Here is a 10926-nt window from a genome sequence, read left to right as displayed (position 1 = left end):
TTTCCATAAACTTCACTCCTACTGTCACATACTCAGCTTTATCCTGACCCTCGGTGCAAGCCTCGACATCATCACTTCAACATCATTCACTTCCATTTCTCCTCCTGTCTTCATCTCACTTTGCTTACACTTTCTACCATTCTTCTTTAACAAACGATCTCCCTTTTTTCAGCCATTTCCTCCCTCTCTCTCTTAGACCTCCTCTGCCTCTGCCTCTCTTTTTCACTCCATTCCTCCTCCATATTCCAAGTATACATCTCCTTATGATAATACTGCACTTCTCCTGACATACATCTTGTTCTTGCTTTCTCAAGGAACGCCATTTGACCGGCTGTCACAATCTCCGTACAATGAGTACGAACCCCTCGGGATAAAATCAAAATTCATTCCCTGAATTGAAGTCAATGTAGTTGGAAAAGATCTTTGATGAAACTACATTCAACAATTCGACCGATGCGCTGGTTTTTGCGTGATTGATTTTTTGGGACTAATCATAATTTCACGGGTGTGCACGTTCACCTATAGGCAGGGGCGCAACTTTGGTTTTAGAAGTATTAGTATTTTTTGTTTAAAAAAAGTATTCACTCCAAACAGCCTACCCGACCACTCGGAGGCGTCCGCATGGTCCTAAAGCACACTGTTGCCCCAGTGTTGTATCACATTTCAATGATAAAACAGTGGGGGACAAAATGCAAATTCATAATGGGGGGGACATGTCCCCCCCGTCCCCCATGAAAGTTACGCCCCTGCCTATAGGGTACGTGGCTAGATTTGTTCTGGGTTGCCGAGATTGCAAGGCGAACACCAAATTATCTCAGATGACGATTAGGCCTAAATGTCATGAAATTTTGCATGCCTTTGATCCACAAACAACTAAGCAATACATTTCCCATCAATGAGGTGAACAAAAAAATCTCAATTGGGCCTTGGGAGTCTGACGTTTTTTGAAGGCCTCAGTATACTTACCTTATCTCTTAAATTATTGCTTAGACTTTACACAGTAGGTATACCCCTCCAGCAAGCTCACATCTGGGGATTTATTCCACTATGGAAGGCACAGGGCTACTTACTTCAACTCCAAAGGGGCATTCGTTCTAAGGAGGATCTAGATTTTCATCTTGACCAAGACAAATATGTTTATTTTCCATACTCTTACAAAACCCAGTCAGACGTTTATCAGTAGTATGGAGCTGTGTGTCCTATTAGCCCAAACAACTACCTCTTCCCCTCCTGTATTTATTTATTTATTTTGCTCCTTTGCACCCCATTATTTCTATTTCTACTTTGCACATTCTTCCACTGCAAATCTACCATTCCAGTGTTTTACTTGCTATATTGTATTTACTTCGCCACCATGGCCTTTTTTGCCTTTACCTCCCTTATCTCACCTCATTTGCTCACATTGTATATAGACTTATTTTTCCACTGTATTATTGACTGTATGTTTGTTTACTCCATGTGTAACTCTGTGTTGTTGTATGTGTCGAACTGCTTTGCTTTATCTTGGCCAGGTCGCAATTGTAAATGAGAACTTGTTCTCAACTTGCCTACCTCGTTAAACAAATGTGAAAAAAATAAAAAATAAAATAAATATTCACCATACAAAGACAAGGAGCCGATGACCGACAGGAGCATTTTTCCCTCACATTTGTCAGTGATGACAGTCCCACAATTTACAACCTCATGCTCTAGAGCCAAAATGGAAACGGTCTCGTTAGAGGCCCTGGGTAAAATAAACAAACAATATTGAAATGGATCCTAGACTGGAGAACAACAGAAGCCACCAGGATGGGTCCCATGGTAAAATAAGAAAACACCTTGACGCACTTCCTACAAGGAGAGGGGACCCGCTAAGGACTCAATTGATTTTCCCGCCCACCACGTTATTTCCATGCTGTATAGAGAATGTGACTGGCTGACCCTCCCTTACATCCTTCTACATGATCGGCAGGCCTGATTGCGGTGTGGGCTGAAAAAAAAGAGGGTCATCCTTTTAACACAGGAAGTGAGGCACTGAGAAATATCAGAAAAAATAAAACTGCTGTTGAATGTGGAAATTCCCAAGGAGTACATTCTTGGACTGTGAAAGTTTCCCTTCCCAGGACCATGGGGATGGCTTTACGTGATCGACATGGTCGTCACTTGTTAGCTCAATTTCATTTCTAATGTTAGAAAGCCATGCTCAATGTTATGATTCATTTAAAAAACGTTTTAGGAATGAGGTCAGAGATGTGCACATTGTCTTGTAAATACCCCTTTGACATTCCAAAAATAGACATCACAGATGTGATCAACTGAGCTAGAACGCAGAACTGGATGGACTTTGGATAAAGAGCAGCCTAAATCACGCTCTCACTCTTCATGGCGTGGGGTAGGATTGGACATGCCCTGAAACACTGTCTATGTGGGACGTGTAATGATTAATAGCCTCTAATTACCAGTCATCACCATGGAGACAGGGATTTGCAAAAGCTTGCGTCTCTTATCAAAGTGTCCCTTTGTCACAGTTCATGTTATTGTGATGGAGTTTAGTAGAAACAGGACTCCAAATATCTCTCCCACTCTTCCCCCAAGCCCCCTTGCCCCCTGCGCACACTCCGTGCTCCCACCCTTGTGCACATTGGACAATGGCCCTCTCTCATTCGAACAGACAACCCCAAAACAACTTGCTCTTGGGTCTGGCCTGGAAAGAATGACTTATTTTCCTCTTTCCTTCCTCTAGGCTCTCCTTAGAACTTAAGATATCTCTTTCCACCACAGAGAGCGAGCGCCATAACAAACAGGAACAGTGTCCAATCATCAATTACACTCGTGCAGGGACCAGGGTACACTAGGGGTATGTGCTAAGGGTGCTAGCCTAGAGAATACGTCAAAGGGGAAATGCCAGGGCAACCGGATTCATGGACAAAATGTAAGTGTGTTTATTCCCAACGGACGTAGATTAAGATTCTCATGGGTATAAAGTTCAATGTAAAGGGACACAAAGAGAACCATCAATAAAAGACTTCCAAAACATCCCCTAAAATGCTCAAATAAATAAGATATGCAGATCTGAAGTTGTGAAGATCCTGATTTCACAAGCAGAGATGTCAGTTTTGAATAAAAGCAGGACGTTTGTTTGGAACACCCTACATGTTTTTCTGTGTCCCCTCACAAAATTCCAGAATGTCCTGACTTTCTGTCCCTATATGTCAGCCAAATTAAAAGCTTACTCTCTTGGGTCTTCTAGGGTCTTGCAGTCCCTGGGAACTGCAACGGAGGAGAGACATCCAGGCACTTTATTTGTGTTGTCTTTTCCTTACTCAGTCCCAGTCTATTTTATTTCCCAAACTAAATGCTCCCAATCTTCCCAAACCCTCTGCCTAGGATTGTATATAATTACAGGTAAAGAGCGCACATTCTTAAGATGAATCCTGATATGACTTTGTAAAAAAAAAAGTTCACATCGGCAGCTTCTCTGTTTATAATGTACATCACAAATACAAAGCACATCTACTAAATATTTGACTTGTATAATTTGCACATTGACATCATTCATGGTCAAGGGCAGAGCTGATGACAGCTACAATTGAAGTATAAACCCACTTACTATCAATAACCTCGGAAGAATAGAGCTGACACAACCTATCATAGCAAAGCGGCAGTAAGACTTCTACCGTTCCAAAACATCGAAGTCATGACGAATGCTGTTAAGACCATAGTTGCTGTGATATAGTAAATGACTGGCATTTCATTTTTATTTAACCTTTATTTAACTAGGCAAGTCAGTTAAGAACTAGAATTCTATTTACAATGACAGCCTAGGGGCAGTGGGTTAACTGCCTTGTTCAAGGGCAGAACAGCAGATTATTACCTTGTCAGCTCAGGGATTTGATCTAGCAACCTTTCGGTTACTGGCCCGATGCTCGAACCACTAGGCTACCTGCCACCCCGAATTAATAAATGACTATACTATGACATATTGTTTCAATATAAGCTTCTTGTCTTCCAGGTATTTCAGGAACGGTCTAATATACAGTAAACATATGTTACATGACCTAGTAGTAAAACATGAGTGATTGGCGGAAACGACTGGATTGTATTTCAATTTCCCCTCCTCTACACGTCAGCTATAAACTCCACCCTTTCTCATGTGACACAATGATATGATGAGAATTGTCCATCCACCCGCTGATTGGGAAACCTAACCTGCTATAGCCTACATACCACTGCTAGAGTAGTCTGTGCTGGGCTGAATTGTAGGAATGAATTCCCAAGCTAATCCAATTACTGACAGCTGTGTCTTATGTTGTCCTCTCACCTCAGTACTGCCAGAATGTCCATTGACCATACTGTATTTAGATCAATACATTTGTCTCACAAGAATACTGCACATTGTATTTTATCATGTGAATGCCAAAGAGGCAAGGCATATGGTCCACTGCTGCTTCACTCGGTAGGAGCAGAATAAGTGACCCCATTCATAATAAGTGACCCTCTGGGGATACACCAATGTAAAATCCTTGGAATCAGTTTAACAATATACAAGCTGGGTTTTACAAAATATAAAAAAACATTTTCACATCTCCCCATTTCCTGTATTCATGGCTGTTGTTGCAATACATTACATTGTGGATACAAAAAGTATTTCCTTCACCTTGGTCATTATCTTCATAACAGAAAAATTGAATATGATACATTCTGTTGACATTACAATTGTTAATTTGCCTAAACTGAGTGAATTAATCTGTGTTATATTTCACTGGCCTTGAATGGTTAGGTTGAACAATGAGATTGTTTTGGAAACAGGGGCCCCTGCTAGGCCATACAGGAAGTGGAAGCATCAACAACCTCTTTGTTTACGTCCGCCTTTCATCCAGAGGTGTCATAATTTCCCTGTTTGACTTCTAAAGTTTATCCACACCAGCCACCACATGGTCTTACCAAAGGTTACAGCACTAGTAGTCCTATAGTAAATCATACATTTTCACACACAAAAACTGAACCAAAATAATCTAGAGAATCTAAATCAAAGTTTCACCTGCAACATGAAGAAATATGTTGCCTTGAAAGCCTTTTCAAATAATGTCAAACATATTTATGTATTGTGTGTGATTAGCATTGCTCATAGACAGACCTGTATCCCTCCCTAGGAGTACTCTGGGAGTGTGTTGTGGATCGGAGCTTTTACTGAACCAGACAAAATGGATTAGCTGTAGATTGAGGGTGGAGGAGGAGGAAGAAGAGAAGAAGGAGGCAGTTGTGGTCCTTTATCTGCGTTGATCTTATTCTTTTCTGAAATCGGGGGGAAAAGAAAAACAGAGCGCAATGAAGTCTACTGAGCATAAAAGGAGATGTCCGTTTTGTTGAATGACGTTCGTTACGGGTTTAAAAAGTTTTAGCCCCCAGATGGCAACACACCAGACCTGCACAGGACTACACAGCACTACACAGCAGAAATAGCGCATTCGGAAAGTATTCAGACCCCTTGGCTCTTTACACATTTTGTTACGTTTTATGTCTAAAATTGATTAGATAAAAACAATTCCTCGTCAATCTATACACAATATGCCACAATGATAAACCAAAACTGTTTTTTTTTATTTTAGCAAATTTATTACAGAAATACCTTATTTACGTAAGTATTCAGACCCTTTGCTATGAGACTCAAAATTGAGCTCATGTGCATCCTGTTTCGATTGATCATCCTTGAGATGTTTCAACAACTTGATTGTAGTCCATCTAGGGTAAATTCAATTGATTGGACATTATTTGGAAAGGCACACACCTGTCTATATAAGGTCCCCCAGGTGACAGTGCATGTCAGAGCAAAAACCAAGCCATGAGGTCGAAGGAATTGTCCGTAGAGTGCCGAGACAGGATTGTGTCGAGGCACAGATCTGGGGAAGGGTACCAAAATATTTCTGCAGCATTGAAGGTCCCCAAGAACACAGTGGCCTCCATCATTCTTAAATGGAAGAAGTTTGGAACCACCAAGACTTTTCCTAGAGCTGGCCGCCTGGCCAAACTGAGCAATCGGGGGACAAGGGCCTTGGTCAGGGTTGTGACCAACAACCTGATGGCCACTCTGACAGAGCTCCAGGGTTCCTCTGTGGAGATGGGAGAACCTTCCAGAAGGACAACCATTTCTGCATCACTCCAGCAATCAGGCCTAAGCATGGTGGTGGCAACATTATGCTGTGGGGATGTTTTTCAGCAGCAGACACTGGGAGACTAGTCACAATCGAGGGAAAGATGAACAGAGCAAAGTACAGAGAGATCCTTGATAAAAACCTGCTCCAGAGTGCTCAGGACCTCAGACTGAGGCGAAGCTTCACCTTCCAACAGGACAATGACCCTAAGCACACAGCCAAGACAACGCAGGAGTAGCTTCGGGACAAATCTCTGAATGTCCTTGAGTGTCCCAGCCAGAGCCCTGACTTGAACCCGATCGAACATCTCTGGAGAGACCTGAAAATAGCTGTGCATCGACGCTCCCCATCCAACCTGACAGAGCTTTGAGAGGATATGCAGAGAAGAATGAGAGAAACTCGCCAAATACAGGTGTGCCAAGCTTGTAGCGTCATACCCAAGAAGACTCGAGGCTGTAATCGCTGCCAAAGGTGCTTCAACAATGTACTAAGTAAAGGGTCTGAATAGTTATGTAAATGTGATATTTCAGTTTTTTATTTGTAATAAATTTGCTAAAAATTCTAAAAAACTGTTTTTGCTTTGTCATTGTGGGGTATTGTGTGTAGATTGATGAGGGAAAAAATGTCTTTAATAAATTGTAGAATAAGGCTGTAAAGTAAAACAAAATGTAGAAAAAGTAAAAAAAAAAAAAAAAAACGGAATACTTTCCGAATGCACTGTAACGGGAAGCAACGATGAAAGCCTAAAAGCTTTTGTCTCGAAGGAAGCACAAACATCTCTTCCATCTTTAATCATGGTATCATTATTGATGCCCCTTGCATGTACCTCACCACAAAGGCTTTTAAGTTCACAGTAGTCTGATCAGGGGTGGGATTGGCAAAGTGCAGATAACTCCACAGAGGCCCCTCCCACGGCCTCCATTAGGTCACCACAACATAAATAAATTAAATACACATCTTAACAAACACAGGCTAGAAATAAAGCAATAAACGTATCCAAACTAATGATGAAATATTTTAATTGTAATAGTTCATCATAATACTGTATATCATATCCCAATTTAATTCTATAATGTACTCATTATATAACTCATTATAATATATAATTCCTTTACACTGAGTATACAAACATTAGGAAGACATTCCTAATAGTTGCACCCCCTTTTGCCCTCAGAGGGAAAAATAGACTCTACAAGGTGTCAAAAGCGTTCCATAGGGATGCTGGCCCATGTTGACTCCAATGCTTCCCACAGTTGTGTTAAGTTGGCTGGATGTACTTTGGCTGGTGGACCATTCTTGATACACACCGGAAACTGTTGAGCGCGAAAACCCCAGCAGCGTTGCAGTTCTTGACACACTCAAACCTTTGCGCCTGGCACCTACCACCATACCCTGTTTAAAGCGCTTAAATATTTTGTCTTGCCCACTAATATTTTTTCTTGACCACACATAGAGTACCTTCAGAAAATATTCACACCCCTTGACTTTTTCCACATTTTGTTTTGTTACAGCCTGAATTTAAATTGGATTAAATTTAGATTTTGTGTCACTGGCCTATACACAATACCCCATAATGTAGATAATAATTTGTTCTTAACTGACTTGCATAGCTAAATAAAGGTTAAATATATATATATATTTTAAAGTCAAATGAACAAATTAATTTTAAAGTCAATTAATCAAAAATTAAAAGCTGAAATGTCTTGAGTCAATAAGTATTCAACCCCTTTGTTATGGCAAGCCTAAATAAGTTCAGGAGTAAAAATGTGCTTAACAAGTCACATAGTAACTTGCATGGACTCACTCCGTGTGCAATTATAGTGTTTAACACGAATGACTACCTCATCTCTGTACCCCCACACATACAATTATCTGTAAGGTCCCTCAGTCAAGCAGTGATTTTCAAACACAGATTCAACCACAAAGACCAGGGAGGTTTTCCAATGCCTCACAAAAAATGGCACCTATTGGTAGATGGGTACAAATAAAAAAGGAGACATTGAATATCCCTTTGAGCACGGTGAAGTTATTAATTACACTTTGGATGGTGTATCAATACACCCAGTCACTACAAAGAAACAGGCGTCCTTCCTAACTCAGTTGCCGGAGAGAAAGGAAACCATTCAGGGATTTCACCATGAGGCCAATGGTGACTTTAAAAAGTTACAGAGTTTAATGGCTGTGATAAGTATTTTGCCTGTGCTTAGCTCTATTCCGTTTCCTTTTATCCTAAAAAAACTCCCTAGTCCTTGCCGATGAAAAGCATACCCATAACATGATGCAGACACCACCATGTTTGTGTATTTTGTATTGGATTTGTCCCAAGCATAACACTTTTCTATTCAGGATTTTTTTATTACAGTTTTTCTTTTTTTGCCTTATTGCAAACTTATTGATAAATAATAAATACATAGAGGGTTGAGACATGAAAAGAGAACAGATACAGCCGGGAGGGAAGGGAGATTCAGATATGGGCAGGAAGGCGGGTGTGAGAGTACTCTGGTTCAGTCTGCATTCCAACAGACACTGGGAGACAAATTCAAATTCACCTCAGCAGGACAATAACCTAAAACAAAAGGCCAAATATACGCTGGAGTTTGCTTACCAAGACAACATTGAATGTTCTTGAGTGGCCTAGTTACAGTTTGGACTTAAATCGTTTAGGGGCAGAGGAATCAGTAGAGCAATCTAAGTTTTCTAATAGGCCTTGATTTATCAATTGGAACAGCTCTTAGTCAAGCAATGGAATGCTCGGGAATGCTCTGGAACTAACTGAAATGTAATTCCATGCCATGTCTGCGTTACGAATCCGGCAAGAGAACAGGCTGATGCATAATTTCAGCATAATTACATTTTAAGGGACCCCCAGTCCGATCATATCTTTCACAATGCTTTTTCCCACCATTTATCTGATATATAAGTCTGTGCTCACTGGTCAGTACTGTGGTCACCAAGGAAGTATTCATCACGGACCTGAGATCTGATAGGACAGCCATGACTGCAGGGGCCCCTGTAGGCCCTTAGGGCCCCACGACCCAACAGCTGCTGGCCAAGCTGAAATATGCAGATTAAATAAATAACTCCATTGGTGATTGTCTTCTCTGAGCTTTCTAAGATTTATGTAATGCTTTTCATAAAGCACATACCATGTCCATGTGGCTATGCTTACCCTACAATGGATACTATTCAATGTACAACTACATAGATTGATAACTTTCTAATTTGGCGTACAGAAATTGAGGCCATGAGTAACTTGTTAAAAAAGAATGGTAACAATTGGCCAATAGCGGGCACTGTTATAAGCAGTCACTGAAATCCTTATATCCGTTGCCCCGTTTGACCTAGAGACTTGAAACTTTATATGTAGGTGTCTTTCCCCATGCTGAACAAAGGTCCATCAGGATAGATTTTCCTCCATCTTGGAAATGTTGGTTAAACCTTTGAAAAACATATTTCTCATGAACCATAAGTCCAAATAACACAACATTACATCTCTTAACCCCCTAGAGTCATGTTACATAAAACCCTAATCAAAATCTGTAGGTTTAAGCTAGAGATATTTGGCATCCACCAGTGTCGCACTTCCGCATCTGCAGTGAAAAGTCGCAGAGCTAGAGCGATGTTTGTCAGACCATGAGACATCCCGAAAATCAGTCTTCTCAGGTAACCGTCTGTAGCGTCGGAACGGTTTGACCTATAAAAACTATTATGACCACTCTATGGAAAGGGGAGACTCACAAACACGATGGTGTGCCAACTTCTATTTGGTAGCTTCCGAACCGTTTGGGGTAAAAACTAATGGGACCCCACTGTTGAAAGGGGAGATTCTCCCGAACACGATGGTGTTCTCCGTTCTCTCTATGACCCCCACAAGTGTCACAGGATTCATCTGAAGGTAACCGGTATCGGTTTAAAAAACGAATGGAAGTATGAAAGTAATTCTGTGCCTAACCCAAAAATGGGGTTAAATATGTGTAAAGAAAAACCTAAATATGTTCAGAGTTATATTTATATCTCCTAGATTTAGGACAGACATTTCAAAACTTTGTTTCTTATGATTTATATTTTTACTGTCCTTTTTGCCATTTATGAATGTGTTATTCAATACATTTCTATGGGCTTTAGTAGTAAAGGCCAAAATCAATATTGATCAAATAATTGTTTTGATACTTAAAGGGGTACTAAAATTCTAAATCAAATAGCTAAATGATCCATAGTATGACCATCTTAAAACAATTTAATTTGTCAACTTAGCACCCCCCACCTTCCCCAGACGTCTTATTAACTTAGTTTAACTTAGATTAACTTAGTTTGAAAAAAGCTAATGGATCGGTTAAGAGATGGCTGAGTTATTGATAATTAAGGAAATCATATTTTACGTGTCCATTTAAATTTTTTGTAAATACACTCCACAATGGCCTATCAACCTGAAACTTTTTAGGGTCATCAAAGACATTATGAACCATATTACATTTGCCAATAATATCTTTAAAAAATAAGGAAACTATTAACAATGACCTTTTTTTTGACTATGAGAGAGCTAATGATTAAAATAATTCTAAAAGTCAGATTCACTCCAAATTTGGTTTTTGGAATAATCACAATAGTCTATAAAGAGTTTGAGAAAATAACGTTGATGCATTCAAAGATGTCCACCAGTAGATGCACATTAGCGCATACGCTAATACGCTAAAATATGCTCAAATACTTTAAGAATCTTCTTATCTTGAACCATAGGACCAAATGACACCACCTTTGGAATGTAGGCCCATGGCGCATGTCTTAACTGACCAAA

This window comes from Salvelinus namaycush, chromosome 34 (assembly GCF_016432855.1).
Source record: "Salvelinus namaycush isolate Seneca chromosome 34, SaNama_1.0, whole genome shotgun sequence".
Taxonomy (NCBI): Eukaryota; Metazoa; Chordata; class Actinopteri; order Salmoniformes; family Salmonidae; genus Salvelinus; species Salvelinus namaycush.
This window is presented reverse-complemented; position numbering follows the sequence as displayed.